Raw genomic sequence first — 25,777 nt, forward strand, 5'->3', positions numbered from 1 at the left:
TGCTCAGGAGAGAAGAAAAATGCTTTGAGGGATTCTAGGGACCTTCCTCATGTCTGTATATGCAAAACACATCACAGTAAAAGTAATTTGATTTATCTTCACATCACTGCTAGTGATAATTTCAATCTGAGATTAACACCTGTATGTCAGCAGAGATTGTGGGCATATATTTGAGGGAGAGGACAATAACACTGTACAGCTCTTTATTAATTATCTGATAAAAGAGTGCAGGTGAAAAAAATACATGTTACACTGTCCTGACATTCAATGCCCTTTAGTGTATGAGCAGTTTTGCTAAGTCTTCTTGGTTCAGTATTTTTAGAACTGTTTAGTATGTTTAGAACTGTTCTTGGTATTTTCCTACTTAAATCTCATATGTATCATAGTTCACAAGATCCCTCTTGCTCAGCCCCCCATAATGGCAGAATCTTTAAGGGCACTGAATCAGAACTGGCATCTATATCCCTTATAAGAAATAATACTCAGGGGAAAGATTTCTGAGGTGATCACGCAGGAATAGCAGAAATTAGATTGACTGCTGCTGGAAAACCGCAGCATTCCCTCAATAAAATATAATGACAGGTAGTGTTCATCCTATGAGCGAGACGTTTTATACCAGCACATCTGTCTTTCTGGGAAATAGTGAATTATCAGTCAGTTCAACACTCATGCAATCACCAGATGTATCCCCCAAACAGGCACTGTGTGGCCAGTGCCAGTGTGAGGTCTGCAGTTCCTCTGCCCCGCCGAGCCTCATCCAGAAGCTGGTGGATGCTGTCACCTCATTGATGCATCAAACATGTGGAGCCTCGCTTGTGTCTCCAACCACAGGCGACTTCGTGTCTCTGTGCCTCTGAGAAATGATGTGCCAGAGTGCCGGGCTCCTTTGGAAACAGAGCTGTGACTTCCCAGGGTGAAGCATCCAGAGAGAGTTAAGGAAGGTTTCTGGGCAGCAGCCAAGCTAATTCCTGCTCTCATTTCCACCAAAATAAACCCGAAACTGTGTGACAGAAGCAGAGAAGCACATCAGCACCTCAAACCCAGTATAGCTGAGATCCCTCTGCATCCGCACACAGCAGCACCTTCCTTGTGGACATGGGCATGCACTGCCTGGGACACATTTGGCCCAGGGCTTGTGGAGTTTGTCCTCAATCCCCCTCTAGACGAGCTCTCCTTGCAATTCCAAAAACGTAGTTCAGTAGCACAGCACAGCTTGGCTGATGACGAGAGGACACAGAGCAACTTTGGAAACACAAACTGGCACGGGGAGAGAGTCTTTTTGGCTTCGAAAGGACAGTGCACACGTTCAGAGCCAGAATGTGTAAAGACTTTTGTTCACAAACAGAAATGCCTTGTGCTGACAGGCTCCGAACAAGGCTGGCACTCTTGTGAACGCAATATGAAAGTTGCCTTGTACTGGGATTAGCCGAGTGAACAGTTAGCAGCAAATAATTGACTCCAAAAATTTAGAAGGATAGTACTCCAATATTAAAAAAAATAAACAAAAGCAACTGTGAAAGCGCTGCTGTTTTGACTTCGTTCTCTCTCTAAAATCAGCAAATGCTTCAGGAGAATACACTTCAGCCCAAGGGTGGCTCATGGTCTGTCTGTTACAAATATTCACTCTTCAAGGTGTGGCACTCAGTCTGTATAGGGCGACCCACATCCGTGACTGTTGTCTGTTTGCATCTCTGGAGCAATGATCTGCTCCTTGCAGATCCTTGCAGCAGAAGGACTCTTTTCCTCCACCTCACCCAAGGCTATCCAGAGTTAGTAAGGTCAGGTCTCTGTGCCAAGTCACAAAGGGATTCTCAGCTAAATTTTTCTTGCTCTGTCACAGGTGCATCATAATGTCAGAGACACAAGCTTTTCTGACAAAATTGTTAACTTCATGATAGAGGGTTCTTCACTAATGAGCAAGAAAATGGAGTGTCCACATGGACACTCTCTCCTGGTCTCAGCTGTCCCATGTGGGGCAAGATTGACTTCCCTTGGACAAGGTGCTGTTCCCCTAAACTAGATGTGGAGCATAAATAGGCCAAACAACTCTCTTACATGCCTTCAAGGCTGCTGTGGAGGAAAGAGGCTGAAGTCAGATTGTGCTGAAATATCTGTTTCTGATCAAAGTCCCATATTTTACATGCCACCTTTTTTTAAAATTTCTCCTCAAATTAATTTCAGATCAGTTTCAAAAAAAGAATTGCTCAAATGTCACTTTTCTCTGTGAACATTCATGTGTTCCAGCTTCTCCAAAGCAAGTATTCTCCAAAGAGGTCACAAGCACAGACATAATAAAATCCCAAGATTATTTCCAGCACTTTCCCCTCACTTCAGGCAGATGTGACGCTTGGTTCTGCACTACTGCTGTTAATTTCACTGCACTGGTTTAGTTCCTATACCCTATTGTGTTAATTACCTGGAATGGAGCTAATTATTACTGGATAAGTTAATTTATGTAACTTGACTAACACTGAGAACAGAAGAAGAGTGAGCCAAACCTAAAAATCACTGGATTCAAATTATGAGATTTAAATTTAAAAAAAGATCATTAGATCTTTTTCTTTGTCACACTTTTCCTCAGTTTCAAGCTTTCTGCATTGATGAGAAACTTTTTGCTGTCTCAAAGATCAGTGCCTTGTCCCCTTGCAGGGCTCATGCTGGGAAAGCACCAGCATCTGCAAAAGCCCCAGTGCAATGTGGGGACCTGGGAGGGCTGTCCTGGGCAAGAAAGAAGCAAAGCAGTGCTCAGAGGGGGACCTCAGGGCCAAGGAAAGCAGAATGTGCATGTAATCCAAGTCCATTTGAGAGCAGTTTGGGACTAACAAACACCTTTGAGTGGTGCCCCTTCCATGGCTCAAGCCCTCTGTGCGCTGCCATCAGCTGTCTGGGACTGAGGATTTAGGGGTTTGTTGTTGTATTTCTATCATACCTGTCACTAGACTGTGGGTCCTAGAATCACAGAATCACAGGATCATAGAAGGGTTTGTGTTTGAAGGGATCTTTGAAGATCATCTTGTTCCAACCCCTCTGCCATGGGTGGGGACACCTTCCACTAGAGCAGGTTGCTCAGAGCCCCATCCAACATGGCCTTGGACACTTCCAGCAATGGGGCATCCACAGCTTCTCTGGGCAGTCTGTTCCAGTGCCTCAGCACCTTCACAGTAAAGAATTTCTTCCTAATATCTAACCTGAATTTCTCACTTTTAATTTGTATCCATTGCTCCTTGTCCTATCTCTACAGTTCCTGATGAAGAGTCCCTCTCTGGCTTCCCTCTGGGCCCTGTTCAGATACTGGAAGGTTCCTATGAGGTCTCCACACAACCTTCTCTTCTCCAGGCCGAACAGCTTCCACTTTCTCAGCCTGTCTGCACACCTCATGCCCTGTCCCACCAGGCTGTGACCACTGAGGAACCCCACGGTGGATGAGTGGAAGCAGTTCTGTGGGAATTTCAATACCAATGGCAAGCCTGTGATATCCAGGCCTGAGCCGAGGTGAGGAAGCTTCAGGTCTTTTAAAAGACACTTTTACCTGCTCTCCTCTCTGCCACAAAATGTGAAGTAGCATCTGTCCCCCCACTTAGAGGACATGCCTCCAAATGGGCCTTTTTTTCCCTTTTCACACTTATAACCCTTTTTTCTTCATTTCTTTACTCAGTCACTATCTCAACTGCATGAGGGACTCTGTGCAAAACCATCTGAGAGTGAATGGGAAGGACCCTTCCACTGAATATGTGGTTAGGGCTCACAGGCACAAGCATTTTCCAGCAGCACTGAAAGGATTAATTGAAATCTTGAGCCAGAGCAGTAATTATTTTACCAAACAGTGAAACGCTATTCAGCCCTCACTTCTCAACTGCTACTGATGCAATCAAGGCCAAACGGAGCCAAGATATAAAATTACTGCTGCAGTCCAGCATTTTAAAAGCAATTAAAAGTGAGAGGTACCCATGATTACTGTGTAAGAAAGAGGGTTTTCATTAAACAAATGGGTGTAATGCTTGCTCTAAAACCCTACAGCTTCCGAGCAAAACAAAACATACAGGACTGGACTCACTTCTGACTTTCCAGAATGAATCTATTCACTTGAGTAGAGTTACTCCTGATTTATTCGGTGAGATCAGAATCACACCTGCACAATGAAAGACGTTAGAGGTGCTTTTTCTTTGCTTCACATTACTTTCCTGTAAGTGTATTTTTGTCTCTTCCTATTTGCAGTTCAAATATAGGGAAAACAATAAAAGTCCCAAAGAACAAACTCAAGGAAGTGAAAATATTCCAGTCTTCATGTTTATTCTTGCCATAGGAATAAATAGGGCTTGGTTCAGTGCACAATTCTGTCACAGCATGTTGTGCTTGCTTCTCCTTAGGCTGGTGAAGCTTCACTGACTGCTGTGAAATCACCTCTACAGTGAGCAAAGAGAAACTGGCTGCTGCTCAGAGGGGACAGCAGTTATCTCCTTCCAGTTTTACAAACTGGAACTGCTGAGTGATCTGCTCTCTCAGACCTGCACTCAGTGATCCTTACCCTTATGCTAACAGTGAAGAGCCCTGCACTTTTACCACTATGAATCTTCCTCCTCAAATCAGTGAGGCAAAGCACATTTCCCCCATCTGCATTGCATGCTCTGATTTGCCAACCATCTCCATACATTTTTGTTCCTCAATACACTTGGAACTTCCAAAAAAACTTCAACCACCTTTGCTGAAATTTTCTGTGTTTCATTTCTGACCAAAGGTGAGCTTGGATTTTTTGAAAAGCCAGAGGAAAATTCCATTGGCTGCTTGTGAACTGAAATGAAGTGCCAAAACAAAGAAACACTTCCCCCCATTTGAGACAGCTTCTAGCCACATCTCATTAGGGTGTGAAACACCAACCATCCAACATAAGGGAGCTGCACAAAAACCTCATTAAGGTCTCACCCCACCATTCAACAGGCAATAGAGCTACACCTGGATTTGCACAAGCAATGGCAGCTTGGAAACCATATGATCTGGAAGATTTTCCAGTGTATCCAACCCAAACCCTGCAGAAACCTGCAGCATCCTTCCATTCATCTGACAACAACTCAGCTGGACCTGAACATCAACAGTAACATGGTAAAATGTAGGCCTTCTGCCTGGGTATTGTCTGTTTTGTTGCTAGTTGGATACCTATCACCCCTAAAGGCTCCCTGCATACCCCTCTGCCTTATATCCACCTTTCGCCACCAAAGTAAACATTTTTCCTAACAATTGTCCTGGTTTTAGCCTGAATTGCCAAAAATTACTCTCTGACTCTGAACAGAAGACATGGCCAGTAATTTTCTACTTTCATGGCCAACACAGAACTAGCTAGTCTCTTTCCAGAAGAACCAAACCCTGGGATAAAAAGGTCTTTGTAGACTTTTGTAGGAGGAGGAGTGGGGACGATTCCATCATTGAAGGGATCTTGGAAGTTTTGTCTTTTTTTGTTCTGAATAAAAATGAAATTGCAGAGATCTCCTTGATCTAATAATGGAAATCTCTCCTGAATGCAATTGCCTGCATACCTTTGCTTTGGAAAGTGCAAAGCAGGCCAACATTTCCTGCCATTTAATTTTCATTTTTCTTTCTTTCAGTCCCTTTTTTGTTTCTTTCTGCCCATTGTGATCTTATCCCTAAGCTGTTGAGGTTTTTTCATGCTTCCTCTCTGTGCTAGTACCATCTGACTCACTGGGTACAGAGTAGAGTTGTTCAGCCCTCAGAAGGAGCTCTCTGGGGTAGGACTGGAACATGTTAGGGAAGTTTATTATGGCCTCTGTCTTGGCTGACAAACTGGGATTGAAGTAGATGCCTCCAGAGCTAAAAGCCCAGGTTGTTGCAGGCTGGGATTCAGAGCCAGGCTGTGGAGCTGGGAGCCGTAACAGCTCCGATCCTCTGCGGATTAGCACAGAGGGGGACTTGTGAATGGTCCATGCGATATCTGTTCAGGAGGTAAACAGAGGATTTCAGTCTCCTGGGCTGTCAAACCAACTCCTTTGACAAGCTCTAAATTCACGTAAAGCCATGTAATTTGAACATGCTGTGGGGTCCAAGTCTGCTTCACCCTTGATACTGCGTAAATGGGCCCATTAAGATTTAGCCAAGTTTTGTGTGGTTTGTTCGTAAACAGTCACCGTGACGCCTACTTCGGGGAGATAAGCCCTCCTCTGCCGGAGCACAATAGGGGCTGCTCACAGGATGAGAATTCAAGGCTTTAAAATCATCAGAGGGGAAAAAAAGAGCAAAAAAAGAACTGTGCTCAAAAAATCTCATTAAACTTCAGCAACTTGCCATCCCAGATAAAGACTGTGTATTCTGAGCTATGACTTCATGAGCACTTGAATCATAAACACAGCCTTGTAGGGCTTTTCTAGATCAGACAAAAAATTTTACCACAGGAGAGAACTTTGCACACAATTCCTCATCTAGGAGTGAAACGCTTTCTTCTTTCTAAGATTAAGAAATTTAAACATCATGTAGATACCTCTAAGTGCCAGGACGTTTCAGGAGAAGAAAATTGCATGCAGAAAAACATCATATTGCACTTACATTTGATTTGAGGTTTTGGGGGGTTTTTTTGTGAAGTCATTGCAGTATCAATGCAGCCTCAGCTCTTAGATTGTTCTCACAGTTCTTCTCTGAGCCAGCATCAAATACAACTTTGCAATCATATGAACCAGATGCAGTCTTCCATAACACTATGAGTCTCAAACAGGATGATTTGGCAAATCTGTTCCAAACTTCAACAAGAAGCACAAGCTGAACACCGCTGCCTAAATATTTCCAGAAAAAAAGAAATCTGCCTTTTTGATTGGAACCATATCAACTTGTTCAAACGCAGCATCTATGATTACCTTAACAATAGCAGAATTTTTAAGATTCTCCAGTGGCATCTCTGGGTAGGAACCCAAATTATTGCCACAGGTAGGAAAAATCAGGTAAGGAGAAAGAAACAGGAAGCTAAGTAGCCCACAGATGCTGATTGAAGCCACAGGGAATATGTGGTTGCAAAGGACCAGTATTCATCTGATTTGTTGTTTTAAAACATCTTAAAAGAGAGCATGGTTAAAAAAAATAACTTGTGGAGAAATTGGAGAGATAAGAATTCACTGTTTGTCATGCTTGTTGTCCCCAGTGGGACAGAGTAGGACATCATGAGAACACGCACACCACTGGACAGGGTTAGAGCACTCCTGAGGGTACTGGAGGCAGACAAACCACAGGGCACCAAGCCTCCTAGGAGGTTCACAAACCATGCTCTTCTACACCTACAGCCCTTGGTTAGAGCCAAGTCTTGGCAATCTGGGCATGGCTATCTGAGAGCACAGGCAGCCAAAGCAAGGTCTTCTTAGCAGACTTGACTCCTTGTCCAAAGAGAGCTGGCCAGATTGTGTTATGGCTACCAGCTATCACTGGCAATATTTGCTTTATCAGTTTTGTGCCTTAGTCTTCTCTATGACATGTAAGTTTGCAGTGGTGGGTTAACCCTCTTTTCTCTCATATTATCCTTTGAAGGGCTGTGCTTGCAGAAGGCCCAGTGCAGAGTAGTTTGGATGTTGATATATCCCCACCCTGAAGGCCAATTGAAAGGCTTCCACTGACTGCTGCAGGGCAAATCCCCCACTGTCTTTTTAAGAAGAAAGCCTATAAAAACAACTGGGAAGCAGCCCTGAGCCCCTGGAGCTGGAGTCAGTCTCACTTCTCAGGACTCCTAAAGCCACACCCCACTTTTCTGGTCCACACTTCACTCCCTGAACCTCTGCAGCTTTCCAAGTCCCTCATCACTCTTTTCCTGCAGGTTTTCTGAGTGCACACAAACCTCCTGGATCACTCCCCAGTGTTTTGGCTCGGTAGTATCTCTTTGCATTGTGAGCTAGATGAGATGAATGCCTTCATAACAGCTGGAAAGGAGGAAACATCACCCTGGAAAGCCAGCAGCCATCTCAGCACCCAAGCTGCTGGTTGTCAAGGTGTGTCTTGGCTCCACTCAGGCACATTTGCTGGCCTTCCTCAGCCCCTTGGTGTTGCTTTAATGTTTTTCTATATACCTGATGCTCTGTCCCTTGCCTAAGATTCCCCCTCTTCACTGTCTCAGATTTTCAGCCCTCCATGTGGAAAGGACTAGTCCTCTTACACGGTGAGACTTCAGGGAAAGTGAATGAACAGAAGAGAGCACTTAGAGCCCAGACGTTGAAAGGCTTCTTACACAAAACACAAAAGAGCTTTTCTTCTCATCAGTGTTTTCAAGAGACAAAAGAAAACACATTTTCTGAAGTGTTCCTTGGAGATACTTTGTTTTGAAGTGGTTAAAGAATTTCGAATGTGAGATAAGGGGGAGACACTGGCATGGAGTGAGGATAACAGCTTGTTCCTCCAAGGGCTAGGATTAAATTGCAGGGAATGCTGGCAGTCAGCCCAAGCTCAGCTTCCCCGGCCCCAACACTTGCTTGAAAAGGTAGAACTTGAAACATGTGCTTTGCACTCTCTTCTTATCATCACCCTCCCTGCTTCAGCCATTGTTCATGTGCTCTGGCGCTCACAAAGCCTGCATCTAGGTTTTGCTCAAGACAGCGTCGATAAGCCAGATGATGAATGTGGAAAACTCCTCCCTGAGAGGGTTTGATTGGGGCTGCATTTGAAGTTGCTGGCAAAGGACTCTTCTGTTGTTTTTTGTTGGTCTATGCCCAGCATCAGAACAGTCCCATTCTGCAGAAGGCTGCACAATGTGGAGCAGAGATGCTCCACTTACAGGTGACTCATTATCAGGTTGACAGGGCTTATTGCTGGATTATATCAGCTCTTGTTTTGACATGATGAAACTCAAGATCTCTTCCATGTGCAGTTCCCACTCTCTCTCCTTACCTGCTTCTGCTTTTTTTTTCAGCAGCAGAGACTTGCTTGCAGACATTTCAAGCTTAACATTATTCAAGTCAGAAACTGTGCAAATCACTCGTGAAGTTCTCCCTGCTCAGTTTGCAGGCACTGCTGACAGATACGAGATGTTTCACCTATCTAACCCTCAACACACATGTTCTCACAGCAGATGGGAGAGTGGGGATTTTCATGTACTCAAAGGCAGCGTGGAGTGGCAGATTGGTCAGGTCCATGAATCAGAAAATACTGCGAGGCCCTTTTTGTGTGCTATCAGAGAGTGTCAAGACCTGTGTTTGCCTACATCCATTTATCATGGCTTAGTATGTTCAAAAATGTTGTTGCTCTTCATTAACTCTTTCATCTGTAAAAAGCCAGAATCTTCATGCTGTCTTTGCAGCATGAATTAACCCTGGGTCTCCAGGGTTAATTGATTAATGAAGTGGAGCTGCTGGTATCTGTGGAAGAGGGGGCATCTTGATTTAATGTAGATACCACAATGATGGTCACTGGAGGCCTGATGTAAACACACAGGAGGCTGGTATGCAAAAAGAAAGATAGAACTCTAAGAGTCCTATGTGCTAAATAGCAATACTCTTTTAAAATAAGGGAGGAGGTGGGAGCTGATGGAAATGAGGGCAGGAAGTACACAGTGACTTTTCTGAGATCATACAAGGCAGCAGTGGGACATCTAAGAGCCAGGATCCAGCCATGTGTCCTAGCCACAAATAAATCAATTTGCAATTTTAGATAGATATGTCTTGTTAAGTATGTGAGCTGTGTGTCTATCCCTGGCTTACTCATTGTGTCCTGGTGAGAAATGAAGAACAGTCCCATCCCTAGCTGGGCAGAAGGCAGGAACAACCCCTGAGCCATAAAGCTCCCTGCTGGCTCCTAAACCCAGCCCCTGTGAGCAGGTAAGCTTTGTGCTGCTCCCTATATCAGTCTCCAAGAGCAATTTTGGCATGTCCTAGCATGGTTGCATTGCAGGTGATTCTATGTTCATTGCTCCTGTGCCCAATCATAACAGGTCCCAGATCTAACACAGCTAAGCACAAACATTATTACTGCAAGGGTTAGGACTCCCCTGGGGATCAAAGACAGTCAGAAAGCCCACTTCCCAGTTAGAGAACGAAAACATACTGGCACTGTACTGGGGGAAAAAATGTCCCGTCAAAATCAGAAGTGTCAGTTTGAACCTTGATCTTCTTGTGACTTGGAAGGACACTGCTGTGTGGTTTGTGTTGGGTCAGTTTCATTTGTTTTAGGATTTTTGGAGACAAAATACAGATTTTAGCCTATGTATCCTAAGTACAGTTGTATCATAGAGTTTGGCCTGTGTTGTCTCTGACATATTGTATACATGCAGCTTTATTTAAGTAACAGCTGGGATATATGAATATATGTCATCTATCAAAGATTGGAGAGCGAAACGCATGAGCTGGTGCATTTTTGTATAACTTGCTGTCATCACATTCATGTAAAAAGAATAAAGCCTCAAAGAAAAAACTTGTTGCTCCATCTGACCATGGAAATCTTCTTCCTTTAACCTTATGGCCTGCATGGTTGAGTAACTGTATGGAAAAGTTTAAGTGGATAGTACAGAGATCAAAAGAGCTCCATCCAGTATAAATTATTGGAGTCTCTTGCGCTTCAAAAAAAAACCAGAGTCAGGTTCTGTTTGTGTTCCTGTGGATTGTTGTTGTTTTAACCTGTTAGTATTTGTTTCTTTAACTTCTTATTTTGATGCTGACTGTGCCCATCAGCCAAAGCCTAAAAATAAATCATAAAAACAGGGACTGTAAGCTCTGTGGAGCTAGGACGCTTCGTGCTTCTCTCTTGGAGTGGCAGGGAACTGTTCAAGAACATAAATAAATGTTAGTGATTTGGGGCCCTTTCATGGATTGTCAAACCTTAAGGGGCCAAAGACCCTAGGGAAAATGTTGTGTCTCTATTAGGACTTCGTAGAAGGTATCAGATTTGCACTTCCCCGGGTAACACAGGTGATATGGGTGTGATACGGGTGTGATATAGGGGATGGGAGAGCCTGTGGAGGTCAGAGCACACCTTTGTGGGGTGGATGAAATTCCACCTAAATCGAGACAGTGTCTGAAATGCATTGTTTTGCTAAAATCACTTCTCAATGAAAGCTCCAGATCCACATACTGGCTACAGCTCATTTTAGCCCCTCTCAGACAGCAAAGGCAACTGGACTTTGAAACACTGAACCTAGGCTTGGATAGCCTTTGTTCTTCATGCCACATTAATAGAGTCAGTGAGGCATAAAGGAAAGACATGAAAATTGTATTTATCTTCTGCATATCTGACCTACAGATCTACAGACTGTCTTCCCCCATCCTCAGAATACAGAAGCTGACATTTTAAAGAAGACCCAAAGCTGATCTAATCCAGTATCTTGACTGACAGTAGCCAGTGGCAAATACTTGAGATAACTGCATTAAATCATGACTGCAGGAAAATTTTAAATAATCTCTCTCAGAATACTCGTTCTGCATTGAAATAGTTAAGGAATTACTTCATCTCTTAAGCAGGGGTACTACACCTCCAAATGTATGTGCCATGCTGTTAGGACGTGTAACTTATACCCAGGTATCTTCATTATTGCTAGGAATATACCTTTTCGAAAATGGCTCAGCCTCTCCCTGCAGCAGTGAGTGCTTATGCCTTCACCTACCAGGAGATGGTGTTTCCTTTCATTTAGATGCCAGTTTTCCTGAAAGCCATGGTGCTTTTGCATTGTGAGTTTGGAGAAACACCTTAGGATGCCTCCCAGAAACTTATTTCTATCACATTTTCTGGTATTTATCTCCTTTCTCATTTGATACAACCACTGCTTACCTGGGCCCCTCCAGCCTGAGGAGCTGTGTCCTTGGGACCATTCCTCCCAGCAGCAAAGGCTCATACACATCTCAGCCAACTTCAGGCATCTCAGGAAGCCAACCTGAGGAGATATCTCCAGAGGACAACTGAGATGTCATGGTCATGACCCTGAAAGTGCTGCTCTTCCTCTGGAGGGAAAGCTGAGATTCCCAGTGCCAAATGTATTGAGTCAGGGGCAATCAGGGCATCTCCATCACGAGTTTGCTTACAACCACTCCTACCTACTATCCACCTGCCTCTTCTGGTCCTCACCTTGACTTAGTGAAAGCACCATGCCTAACAACACTTTGAGAGTAGGAATCTTTCAGAAGGTGGCAGGACTTACAAACATGCAGTAAACCAGTTACAGATTGCATTCAGATTTGGCTTTAAAGTGCTCAACAAGTAATAGCAGCTGAGGTTTGTGTTCACAGCCTTCTCGTGTCCTGAATTTCAGCAAGTGCCAGATCATATCTTTCCCTTTCCAAGCTGCAGGGTGGAAGGAGAGCTGTCCTGCTGTTCCCCATTAACACCACCACTGTTCTGCTCCTCACACTCAGACTTTCTCACAGAAATCCAACTCCTTACATGAGCTGTAGGTGGGTTTCTAAGATCTAAATTTCCCTGGAAGTCTTTTTATTACTCATAAACAACATTTCCCATGGGCTTATCTGTAACTCAGTCTCTGAAAAGACTTGACATGGATGCCACATATCTCCACAGGCTTACTCCTGCCCTGAGCTTGATTCTATTAATCTGCTACAAATAACATCATTTCACTTGTATGCATGGCTGTTCAGCCAAAACCTTAATCTGAACTCTGTGTGCTGGTTCTGAAGAGCTTCCCACTCCATTTCAGCACATTGATTTAAATGTCTTTTGTGGAAAACACTGTTAAACCCATATGGACCGATTTTGCCATCACCAGCACTGTTCCAGTTATCCTACTGTGAAATGCTGCCAGACCAGGAAACCTGTGTTTTACTGTCCCTCTGTCTACAGCAACTGACAGCACTGCACAGGCAATAGTCCCATGGTTCATGTTTAACTTAATCTGTGGCTGTCAAAATTACTGGATACTATCAAAAGACAGGAAGAAAAGAATGGAAAAACTTACTTCCACAGGGCTGTGGTCAACTGAGTGCTGAAACTGGCATAGCTGACATTAGGAAGAGTCAGTGAGGCAGCATATAAGTAGGAACTAAGAAAAATGAGGCTGAGCTGTGAGGATAACCCAGGTCTGCTAAGTGTCCTGCAGTCCAGGCTGGGAGATAAAGTTCCTCACAGCCTTAGGAGAGAATCAGATGAGCTGCTCTCCTCTCCCAGTGCAAATGATGCCATGGGCAGGGGGGTGATCTGTATATCTGGCTTTGCCACTTTTTGCAGCTAATGTGAGACTTTTGGTAGATGAACGCATTTTGGGAAAGAACCACTCTGGTTTCTAGATGAGGTGTTGCAGGCCTTAACTTTGCTGGAGAAAGCGAGGTCCATAGGGTGAAATACTTCGAGACAAGTGCCATACAAGTCCATGTGTGTATGGCTATTTATCATCCTCTGCACCCACACAGACCTCAGTGTGCTGTGTGCAGCTCTGTACCTGTACCCACCCCCAAAAGGTGCTTCCTCACAGCTTTTCATGTTCCAGTGAAATGTCTGGGCAAATAGTGAGCGATTATTTCCTTCAATTGTTGTTGCCATCCTCCACCACCCTCAAAATTATTCATTCTAAAGGAAATTTAAAAAAGCTTTTGTTTGAGAATTCCCTCCCTCTAATTGAGTGCATTGTACAGAGATCAAAGCACTGCTTTCAGTGGGTCTTGGTAGGCAGGAGTTTTTCTGAACAGACTCCAAGCTTTTGGGATAGAATGGGTCAAAATGACCTTTGCTTTTTCCCCTCTCACATTCATAATTAGTGACTGTTAATTTACATTAGCTGGCATGGCCTAATCTAGGTCGATTATTCTTACAGCCTTGTTGTTTTCACACAGAGGGGAAGAGTAAACAGTGCTCCTACATTGCACATATTTGAATCTTTGAGAGTGGATCTAGAAAGGAGAATATCCCACTCAAAGTCTTTTTATGGATACATCTCACCTCTATCAGGTTTCCACTTATGGAACCAAAGTAGAGGGAAGCAGAGGAAAGACTGAACCCACAGCAAGCTACTATCAAAGAGACCCATATCCCACATGTGGGTGAGTTTCCTAATCCAGGACTCTCATAGGTTGGCAAAGCAGATAACAGCTCATTTTATAGCCCTGAACATGACAGAAATATTCATCACAATGAGGAACGGGGACTGTTAAAGACCTAAAAAAACCAAATAAATAAACAAAAGAATTTTATACATCATCCCTGGGGAAAACCTCCTCCCACACACAAGTGTCAGATGCTAGTCTTGGCTTGACTGCTGCCTGAAATGCTAAAGCACTAAAAAGGGGAAGGAGATGGGCACTTCAGCATGGTTTCAAAGCTGTAGCTCACGGGCTTTGGAAGGAGACATTCATCACCTGCAGGAAGTCCTGCATTTAGAAGGGCCAATGGGTTATCAGAGGAAAGCAGTGGTGGAATGGCTCCAGAGAGAAATATTTAGTGGAAAAAGGCAAAATAGAAGAGCAGAGAAAGATAATGTGAGGATTTACTCATAAACAGGCACATTTCACTGCTGCCAAATCAGCAATCTTCCTAATGAGGGTTTAGAGAGCCTCTTGCCAAATAACTAATATTACAGTGTGTAAAAAAGCTCAGGTTTTCTAAATGCATGACTCTCCAGTCAAAACCAGCTGAATGCTTTCTCATTTAATACTCAGTAAAATGTTTTATTTAAATGTCTCATAATGCTTCCAGTGTTTCTAGTGTACTGAAATGCAGTATGTATATTTTACAGCACTTTGCAGGTTTATTCAAGCTACCAAATATATCATATTGTCCGATGCAGCTATATTTCGGACCATTTTGAGGAGAGACATAAGTCCAAAACAGTATTCATGTTGCAGTAGCTTCCCAGTCTCAGACAATTTTTTTCCCTAATTTTCAAAGTCTGCAACAATCCATCTGGAATTTTACATCCATGATCTTTTGGAAGAAAGGGTTTTTCTTTCTGGAAAGTTTGAAGTAGAAGTGGACAAAGCATCTTTGAGACCTGGAGGTTCAACAAATGAGGTGTTTTCATTCTTGGAATAGTTGCCCAGTTTGTGCTTATTTTGGCTCATCTGATTGTACATGGCTGGAGCTACAGACAACCAGGGAGGATCAATGCTTTTCACCAGCTTTTAGTATGTTGTTTAGGGACAAGGACTGGAGGCCTGGCCCAACAGATGGAATTTTAAAAATGGGCCAACACGCTTGAGTTTAAAGCTGAAAATCTTAACATGAAGGATCAAGTCCAAGAGGCACATTACATTTGCCTAAATGAATGGGGCTCTTCATATATGGTACTGTGGGGTGATTTGAGAAGGAGGAGGACTGTCAAATTCACATTAAATGCAACACAATTTTTCCAGTGGTTTCCTTAACCCTTTCTCCATGGCAGAACTGCCTCCAGTGGCTGCAGGGGATGTCCTGCTGGGCTGCAGCTCCTCCCTTGGTGCCAGCTCCCTTTCCCAGCAATGCAGTTGAAGTCCTGACTCCACTGCTGATCCTACAACCCACAACCTACCTTCGTTTTCCTTGACTTTATACCTAATTTCTTCACTTTATGACTCACTAGGGTCAAATCACTTTGGATGTTTGCCACAATTGGAAGTCCATTTCCTCCCAGCTATCCTTTGACTCTTCCAGCATTACATATTTGCAAAGATGTGACTAGGCTGAAGAAGTCCCTGAAGCACAAATTGTTGAATCTTGTTTACACTTACCCTTTTCCTATGCCCTTTCTTAGGCACCAGCTACTGGCCAAGGCTTAGAAATAGGATAGTGGGCTACCAGGGTATTTGTAAAATCATTCCTATGATTTTATATGGAAAATGTTCTATGTTCTTGAGTTTTAAATGCATTATTTATGCTATGTTATAATAAATGTAAATCTGTGTGAGTGATGAGGCTGTATTACTTTCAGGAAAAAGGATGTTTCTTCTTTTAGGTGGAGCACTGATACGTGTGTGTTTATAAACTGTCCTTTCTGTCTTATCCACAAAGGAAGTGAATTTAGGGCTGTCAACTCAGCAGAAGGTGTGACTGCAGCCATGGTAGCTCAGTCCAGGAAGAATGTTCACAGCAGCACTGGCAAATGGTGGTGCTGGGTTTGCCAATGGCACTGTCAGTGAAGTTCACGGTCGCAGGACAGTTGTCACCAAAGTTCTTGCTGTGGGGTCTTTGCTGCTACTGTCATTTACTCCAACCACTTACCCTCTGATTGCACATTCTGCTGGAAATTTAAAACTGGTTTTAAAGACTGTTGCCTTTCCAAGCATGATGCCCAGCGTGAGTCCATGAGGATATCCAAATGGCCAAATCTATTCTACACTTCTACACACAACTTGATTTCTCTAGTGTAACCTTAATTCAACCCACAGAGAGATGAAAGCTCTGCTGGAACCACATGGCTTCACTTCCAAAGAACTGCATCAGTCAGCCCTGAATTTTGAAAAGTCCTACACCTTTTGCAATGCCAAGGTGTATTGGAGGAGTCAGCGAGGCTGACCCAACCCCTCACACTTCCTTGCCCCACTTTGCCATTACAGGACTTGACAAAAGGTGTCTGTGTCACATCACCCAAAATATTAAAGACCAGCATGGAATGACACATCAAACACCCCTCCAGCCAATAGATTACCAACATGTAATCATGTGAGACATAATGACAGCAAAAGAAAACAAACATATTGTGTTTTCTAGTGATAAATACACTTATGCAGCTACAGTAATAATGTTTGTCTGATCTCGACCACTCTGCTTCAGTAAATGTCATGCAAAGCACCTCCTAGAAAGAGTTCAGGACACTGAAGAGTTTGGAAATTGCCTAGGATAAATAACACAGAAAACAGCTTTCCCTCTAAATTAAAAGCCAAGCTGATGGAGGAGTACAAGAGGAATTTCCAAATGTGACAATCGATGATTACAAGCTTGCCTGTGTTCAGTTGTACACATATAATTGCCAGTGAAATAGCATACTGCTTGTGAGGAAAAAATCTTTCCAGGTCCTGGATGTGAGGGTAGATGAGAGAGGAGCAGCAGCATCAAGGCTTGTGCCACTTGATCTGCAGCCTTCTAGGCAATGTCATTATTCTTTTCAAGTTACTGCATAAGCTGCCTGGATAAAGAAGTTGTTTCTCTGCAGTGTGAGGGTGCTCTGTCTCTGGAAAGTCTCAGTCACTTGGAAAGAGAAGTGGCAAATGCTGGCAGTGCTAGCATAGTCATTTTTCCATCACCATGCTGAAAGTTGTTTTCTGCCTCCAATCCCTTCAACACAAATAGTTTGATTTGGGAAAAAAATGTGAGTGTGCAAAGAAAACAATTGAACAGAATGGGAAGAAAACGTGTATAGTGATATTTTTCTTGGGTGCTGTCATAACTTGTGTATTTTTAGGGTTAACAGGTTGCCCACTTCGTATTAGAAAAATCATAGATAAACACTGTTTACAAAATCCTGAGATCATCTTAAAAAGTCATGAGATGCTTGAGACATGAGCAACAAACTTTTACTGCTTCCAATTCTAAACATTAAAGCATCATGGCCCATATTCTCCGCCTCCTCTTTGCAACTGTTGCTTTGTATTTTTTGTTTTTATTAAAAGGTGAATTCTTGTGTAGTTTCCCGTAGGAAAAGAGTCATAAAAATTCACAGAGGCTAGTGATTTTGGTTCAGTCAGATGCTTACCCAGATATACGCAGACAGATATGTCATGGTCTTACTGGAGGTCTCACGATGTTCTGTGGTTTTGCTGAAGGTCCATCAGCTGGCATAAAGAGATGAGTAGGAAAATTCAGCTTTCAGTTAGGAAAGAAAGGGACAGCTAGGCTTTTACATTACAGGGAAATGTAAAATCGTATGTGTGAGGCTGAGGCTCAGATGTTGATTTAGATATTAAAGGCTTGATTTTACAGTGAGATGTCAACATTTCTGAGCGAGTCCCTTGGATCTAAAGGCCTGGCTCAGGTGTTAGGCCATGGGATTGGAATTCTAGTGGTACTCCAAAATGCTGAGCTGATCTGGGGAAAAACTGAAGTTAGTTGCAGAGGAAGGACACTAGTTTTACATGTGCCTCTGTTACAGGAGCTCTTTATATGCAGACCAGTCTGTGCATGTTTTAAAAAACCTGTATATTAACAGCAGCAAGTTCTGGGAGCATTGAGAATGCTCTAATGATGTAATTCAATGATGGTCCCAGTTTTCAAACCTGGGATGCAACAGCTGCAATCAAGGACTATGCAGCCTGGATTCTTGTCAAGCCACAGTGAAATATGAATGATAAAGCTGCCATGTAAACAGCAGCACATTATAACATCACATTTTACACCTTTGAGCTTTGCTGTTTGGAAGGTTATGGTAGGAAACCAAGTTCTGGTGCTTTCACAGAATTCAGAGACACATGATTGCACAACGACTGGCAGGATGCAAAGTGATACCAAGTGCTGTGGTTCAGGATATGCTTCCCAATATCCATGAGCGACCTGGGGACAGTCAGAGCAATGCCTTTGCTTGGCACCTCTGCAGAGAAGAAACAGGCACCACCTCACCTACAAACAAAAGCTGGGAAATTATGTCTTCTGTGGCAGTCACAGAGAGAGATCCATCAGTCTCTATGCAGCATGTATGTCGTAGAATCATAGAATGGTTTGTGTTGGAAGGGACCTTAAAGATCATCTTTTTCCAACACCCCTGCCATGGGCAGGGACATTTCCACTAGACCAGTTTGCTCAAAGCCCCAGCTTGGCCCTGAATACTGCCAGGGATGGGGCACCCACAATTTCTCTAGGCAACCTCTTCCAGAATCTCACCACCCTCATAGGAAAGAATTTCATCCTAACATCTAATCTAAATCAAGTCTCTTTCAGCTGTTGTCCCTTGTTATGTGGGTATGCAGTCCAACACCAAAAGAAAAGCCCAGTATCAGGCTCCTGATGCAACAAATTCAGCTCATGTTCTCTGAAAGCTGAGGGTCACAGTGGATGAGTCTGGCTATGGAGGGTCAGACCTTGCTCAGCTCAGCCTTCAAGGACCTCAAGGAAACTATCAGTTAACTTAGGTGTCAGGTGAATGATGGGCAGCTCCTCCACAGGGCAGAGACATGAGGCCATGGCGCTTGATAAAGCTACAAACAGTACATCAACATTAATTTCAGCTGCAGAGGTGCTGGGTCTTGTACTGTGTTTGAGCTGGTACATGAGCACATTCCTCCCAGTGGCTGCAGAGCCTCTCCAAACACAGGCTGTATCTTCCTGCACAGCCAGCAGCAAGGCCAGCTCCTGCTGCTGAGGAGGAATGCAGTCTACAGCCCTGGGATGGAGCAGCCTGAATCCATTTTCCCAGAGCTTGCTTCGGGGATGTTTTTGTTTATCCAGCTCAACCATTTGCATTTGCTGCTTTGCTATTTCACCTCATAAGTGCTTGCTAAGCAATTCTTCCCGACTGCAAGCAGTGGCAGGGTGCAGCTTTCCACGAGACATTGCTGGGACTCTTCTCCAGCTCCATGGAGTGAGTCACTTCAGCACTCTCTCCTCCCTCTTCTCTTGCTCGCTGTGTACAGAGACATTGTGGGACAAAGTTCTCCTATAAACTGCCAGGCTAGTGCTGACACTTCTTGCACACAACTGACAGGACTGAGTTTATTAAAATAAATCTCAACAATGAAGAACTCAGGATACTGTTAAACTCAAAAAGATCCATTTCCTCAGCTGGGGAGGTCTTTTGGAAATCACTATCCGTGGGGATTTCACCCTGGTTTCCTCCTGTTGAGACAAATCGCTTTTATTATGATCAAAACATGCCTTCCTGAAAGAAGTTTGATTGAATTAAGAATTTGGAAATAGATTTGAAAATGTCTTCCCCTCCATATTTTTATGCTTCCCCTCCATATTTTGTGCTCTGGGTTAATTGGCCTTGCTGTTTTAATTATTTTAACTGCTTTTCCATGCTTTATCTCTGTGAATTTGACTGCCCTGAAATTCCAGGCCGAGCTTCTTCTTCCTGGTTGTTATAGTGCTGCTCTCTGGCTGAATTTGAAAAGCTCTTGTAGTGCCCGGTATCTCTGGAATGTACGTGGACACTGCATCCAGTCAATTCCTCAATCCTCCTTTTGTTGTCCTATTTATCTGTGGGACAGGAGGGAAATCAGGCATATGGTGGCAGCCCCGGGGAAGTCACAGGTAGCTGGGGCTGTGTCCACCTCTGAAGGGATTACCTCACACCTCCCAAGTATCCACTTGTGGCTTTTTATATGCAGTCCAGGAGAACCATTCTGCTGAGGGCTCCTTTCTTCACTGAGAACTCACCCCTGCCCCAGGAAAAATGTAGGAGATAATATGGGGAAATTAAGTGACATGATGGCACAGCCACTCAGCAATGGGAGTGAGGACATTGAGCCCAGCCCAGTAACAAGAGCACTCTACCAGGAACCCAGGTTTCTTTGTTTTCATTATTTCATTCCCCTTTATGCAGCCATCCAATCACCTTCCTTTGCACTGGCATCTTTAGCCTCAAGGTCTGCAGGTTCTGGTCCTTTCTCTCTGACTCCTGGACTGCAGTTTCCTGGGAGAAGGATCACAGTCTCACTGTGTCTATGCGGCACCAGAGGCATCCCCTGTGCAATGAGGCAAAACTGTGTCCCAAGTGTGAAAGGTGCTACTTGTTGGTGCACATGAGCCTTGAGTCCCCCTCCAGTCCACTGCTCTTCACAGAGTCCACTTCCTGACTTGTCCAGCAATTCTCTGTTGAAGGGCCCATGCCTCAGTGTTCCCAACCCCTGAAAGCATTTCAGTGAGGTTATCAGTGCTGTTATGAAGGCACACACTCTCCTCATGGAGTGGGACCAGAGGTCTGGTGCAGAGGTGCTCTAACTGGTGGTACTCAGATATGAACTGATTGGTCCCTTAGATTTTATAAGGATAGGAACAGCCCTTGTCTTTTTTTTTTTTTTTAAAGGCATTTTTAGTAGCAAATGCAGAGAGCTTTCATTTTGCAGCCTATCAGCAACTGAATTTCACACCCTTTCTCTCTGAAACGGACCTAGGATTTCTTCCCTCAATTTTTCCTGCCTCAAAATCCAGGTTGGTTTGTTGAAATAAGAAGTAAACATAATGACTTTAATGGGATGAGCTTGCAGGGCTGTTGGCTGACTGAGGCCACCCAGCTAGAGTTCAGTGTGAGACAGTCTGCACCTTATAAGGCCAAGAGATGAAGGCATTTAAAACAAAAAAATAAAGGATCTGAACATGTTATTTAAATCATGGTGACAGCAATTTTTTTAATTCTTTTTTTCTCCTTCTGGTTCATGACAAAATCTGATATATGCAAGTGAATATAATGTCTAACATTTGTTAAATCCAGACTGAAGGCCAGCCAGATAGCTCTGAAAACAAACTGTGAATATTTTAAATGGAGTGAGATATACATGACGGAGTAAATAAAGGGCACATACCACATAAGAAAAATTGGACAAAGTTCAAATGCTATCCATCTTGGAGAAAGGCTTTTGAGCAGAGCAGTGCAGCTTGGGAACACTTGCATGTGCATTAGGGTCCATTACCGGGGTCTGGCTTTTGGGGGCAAGGGGAGCCAAATCATTAAAAAGAAGAAGGAAAAAAAAATTGCCAGCCCAGGTATTGCATGCTCTTAGGTAACTCTGAAGAGTTAGAAAAAGAGAATAGGGGTTGCATTAGGCAATAGGTGGAAGTGGTCCAACATGTCAAGAGTTCAGTGCTACTTCTAGGACTTAAGTGCTAATAAAATAAGCTTCTAAACTGCTGAAGGCACATGTCCAGCCCCAAATGCTTTCCAGTTCCTTAGCAGTTATTATTTTTTCTGCCTGATATAGCATTTTTAACTCTACTTCTCCAAGCCCAGAGATACTCCCAAATTTGGCTCGTTTTGTCTTTCTTTGGATGCTTTTTCAGTTGACACCACTTCTCCAAGGGGAAATTGAAACCCTTGAAGGGAAATTCCTGCTATGCATAATGCCACTTTTCCAATGTTTAAAAATTTGTTTCACTCTACTTGTGGATTTGGTGGGAATCACAATTTTGAAAAAAGATGACATACACAATACATACAGATTTTAAAAATTTATATTATTTAGCAATGTATCAGTGTTTTGCTCTGTGCAGGCAATAGGTTCAACCCTATGACTGGAGAGAAGTTGCTCAAAAAAAAAATTTGAGAAAAAAAATTATTTTTAGGAATGTTAGGGCTGGACTTTGGAGCTGACAAGTGGTAACTTGTGGTTAATGGTACATGATAATAAATAAGTGGTAGCTCAACATCCAGGTACCACCAATGGAAATTTTTAAGCTCTCAACAGAGTTGGAACAGGCTGTCTGGGGAGGTTTGCAAGGCAGTTTATTCTGGTGAGAACTGGAGATGTACTTGCGGGGCAGCAAAACAAAACTCTACCCATGATCTCCTGCTCCTGAGCCATCCTCGCAGCCCCTTCCCCAAAACCCAGTGCATCAGTCTTCCCCCTCAGCCAAAATCTGACAGCTCTTGGCAGCCCAGCTCGGCGTGGCTGTTGGTTTTAATCACATTGCTTAATTTCTGTTTTCACTCCATGCTCATGTGTCTGTTGCCCATGAACTCTGCATTTTAATAGCAGCATGTCAAAAGAGCTGCTCAGACACACTGTGGTGTATGAGCAGGGAATGCTCGTTTGTCATCTCCCACAATATCGGGCATCTCAGGCCTGTTTGGATATCTCCACGGGACCTGTTTGCCAGGGTGGAAGGCGACAATATTTTTCCAAAGACTCTTCTCTCAATCAAATGACAGGGGTCTTTGTGCTACCTCATGGGAGTCCCTCTCACCCCACACTGCCCCTGGAATAAAAAAGCAGAGAAGCACACTGTTTAAATATGCATATAAAGCTCTGCTGCACAGTAGAGTAACTGCTGTCAGCTTTCTATTTAGTGTGAGGAAAAAACAGTAGAGATTTTTAATTGATAATTCAGAAAGACACTCCATTGAATGGTGTTAATAATTACATCTGCCTATTCTGAGCTCTTCATCTACGCAGGGGTAATAGAGCCTTGTCCCTCAGGGACCGGAGCCCAGCTGAGAAGGCGGGACACCAAGCAAAGGAGTTGTAATTTGTATTTTGTCAACAAAAGCTGCTTAATCCTCCAGAAAGGCATCCTTCAGAGAGGCAAGCCTTTGTCCTAGGGTTTTCAGAGTGGAGGGGGAGGATGGAGAGGGAGGGAGAGAGGGAGAAAAGGGAATTACTGGCCACATGTAATTTATGGTTGAAAAGGTTCATTTATAGCTATCCCACTGTTGTATGCTTAGCCTGAGACCCTACTAGCTTCTCATTCTCTCATCAAGTTTGCCTTTTGTGGCTATACGAATGGTAATGATTTGAGGAGAGGTTGGTCATGGTTGTTAAGAGTCATCTAGCATGATCAGAACTGAAGTCTCAAATTGATATTCATGTCTAAATATATGTCGGCAGCATGAAATTTGGGGGTCCCTGCAATAATCATCTAAGAGCAGGCAGCTATGGTGCAGTGCTATGCATGTATGTATTTATTAGCCTCCTCTCCATTAGTTTTCTAAGTTTCAGATGACACAAAGGGTTTTTAGCATCTGGCAGAAATTATTAACTGTATATGAGGAATAAATAGATAATAAAAAGATCAGAATTGGAGATGAAGCCCTCTGAGCTCTGGTGATCTGAACATAGTATCTAGTTTTGCTTCCAGGTCAGATCCAAGCCAGAAGACAGATGTTTTAGTTGTGCAGTTTGGATACAGTGAGAAGCCCAGAAACACGAAGCAAGAAGCCCTGTAAGTGCAGCAGCTGCTTGACATCTATGCCACATGAGGCTGGCATCTCATGGGAACAGACCCCAGAGCAGCATCACCCTGTTCTCCCATCTGACTTCCAGCCTGGACAGTCTGTGCAGGTTCCCAGCCCATGAGACAGAGTGTTGAACGCCTTCATGGCAGATACTTCAGCAGGCTGGCCACAGGTAACATCAGAGCTGATGTACTCACCCTGAACCTTTGCAAGGTGTGATTCTCCATGCTTGGAGTCAGCCTCGTGCCCAGAACAGTGAGAATCCTCCACCCCAGGAGTCTTAGTCTGAAAGGTGCAAAATAGTCAAGTAGTTACCAGGAGTGATCTGCAAAAAAAACTGGGCTGAAGCCAACAAAATTTCTGCCATCCTCAGGCTCAAGTCCTTTGGTGTAGCACCACTTCGAAAAAGCTCTTTAGGTGCACTTTGATACATGTGGATCATCACCTATCCACCAATGGGTGTCTGGCCAGGCACCTTTTCTCCAGTGGGCTCCTCCCGGCTTCAAGGCAGAGAAATAGCTATGGGATGAAGGCTGAGAGAGGAAGAAGAAGGATGTCCTGGGGTACAGGGCAAAAAAGATGTTAGCAGCAAGGGAGGGCCATATCAGCATGGGGCAGTTGCAAAGCACAGCCTGGACAACAAAGTGTTTACTGCCCTCCCTTCTCCAGGGGTTCAGAACAGGACGTATAGAGCTGAGGCTTAATGATTGTTCAGGCAACTCGTTGTTGGAAATGCAGTGCCAAACTGCACATCTGAACACACCCAGATCTGAGGACACATGAAATCCAAATTTGCACCTTGATTTGCATTTTGTCATGGAGTCCTGGGTCTGTGACTAACCCAAAAGCCTCATTTCAATGTATATCAGTTCACTCTGTGAAAATCAGTTATTTGAAAATGGGCTGGCACAGGTATCAGCCAGGCTCCAGAACTGAATCTGAGCTTGACATTTTTGATCCATCCTTATATATTTTCCTTCCTTCCAGCTTCCTCCTTTCTTCCTTTTTCTTCTCTCCCATCCTGCCCACCTTCTCTCAATCTTTCTAAATGAAATTGCACACCCTGTCCCATTTCTAGATGATGGCCTTGTCATAGAAACTCCAATTTCAAGTTCAAGTGTAGTTTGAGGATTTCCATTCTCTAAAAGAATTTAATTTTAAAGGATGAGTGGAAGCAGCAAGGGCATTTCTGGGACAGAAAGAAAAGGCACTTTACAAACCCGATCAATAACTGTTCCTGCAGCAGACTAATCATTAATTTATTCATATGGCATGTTATCAGTGCATCCCCCAACAGGAAACTCACAAACCAGAAGTTATTCTCCTCTGTACAGTACATATCATGGATGACTTCTTCACTCAAAGGCATTGTTCAGGAGATCGATGGGGCTAAGCAACTGTCACGCCATGATTATTGCACGACCTTCAGTGAACCCCTCACCCTCAAAACCTCACTGAGGTTTACCTGGCTTGCAGACCTGGAACACCAGTGCTTCTTTACATCCTGACAGCTACCCGGTCTGCAAGCATGTTAGAGTACTTTTTCATCTCACTTTTTAGTAAATCAGAAGCTGAAGGCTATTGTCACATATATTCTGTCTAGCTTTCTCTCAAGTTTCACTGCAGATTTGGTCTTCATAAATGCAAACAGGGACAAATAATAACATGCACATATGGACAGGGCAAAAATGGTTCCTGGAGACAATCCACTGAATGCAATTACTAATGTAAAATCATTACCCAGGTAATGAATTTGTCCCTTCTGCATTACCCCCACTAATATGTGCAGTAAATGCCTCTGAGTAAATGTCTCTCAGCAAATGTCTCCTAGCGATGGGTTGTCATTTACTTGTAACTGTGTTTTAACACAGCAGTTTCCTTGCCCATGCATCTCTAAACACCTTTGATCTTGCATTTGGACCATTAGGAACAGGTTATTATCTGGTTACTAATGCTGGGGCGGTGTGATTTCTCCATGGCATTACCTGAGTTAACAACTGAATCATAGGAAAAAGGGCTCTGTGCATCACAGAACCAGGTCAGACACCTCGGCCACTTTTGGGTGGCTGAAGTACGAGTGGC

At 43.6% G+C, this 25,777-nt stretch overlaps 1 long non-coding RNA gene across 22 annotated transcripts in view; it reads right to left on the reverse strand.

Moving 5' to 3' along the window:
* The window catches only part of LOC125326506, a 56,793-nt gene that overhangs the window by 22,333 nt on the left and 8,683 nt on the right, over positions 1-25,777 (reverse strand). For 17 of the 22 annotated variants that reach the window (XR_007203856.1, XR_007203854.1, XR_007203865.1 and 14 more), the window contains one exon: positions 17,570-23,980. This is a non-coding gene — a long non-coding RNA (uncharacterized LOC125326506). Of the gene's footprint in view, positions 1-14,549; positions 17,152-17,569; positions 23,981-25,777 lie in introns of those variants that run through there. The other 5 variants (XR_007203847.1, XR_007203849.1, XR_007203858.1 and 2 more) reach the window with 5 other exon arrangements.

The sequence above is a fragment of the Corvus hawaiiensis genome, chromosome 5 (assembly GCF_020740725.1).
Source record: "Corvus hawaiiensis isolate bCorHaw1 chromosome 5, bCorHaw1.pri.cur, whole genome shotgun sequence".
Lineage (NCBI taxonomy): Eukaryota > Metazoa > Chordata > Aves > Passeriformes > Corvidae > Corvus > Corvus hawaiiensis.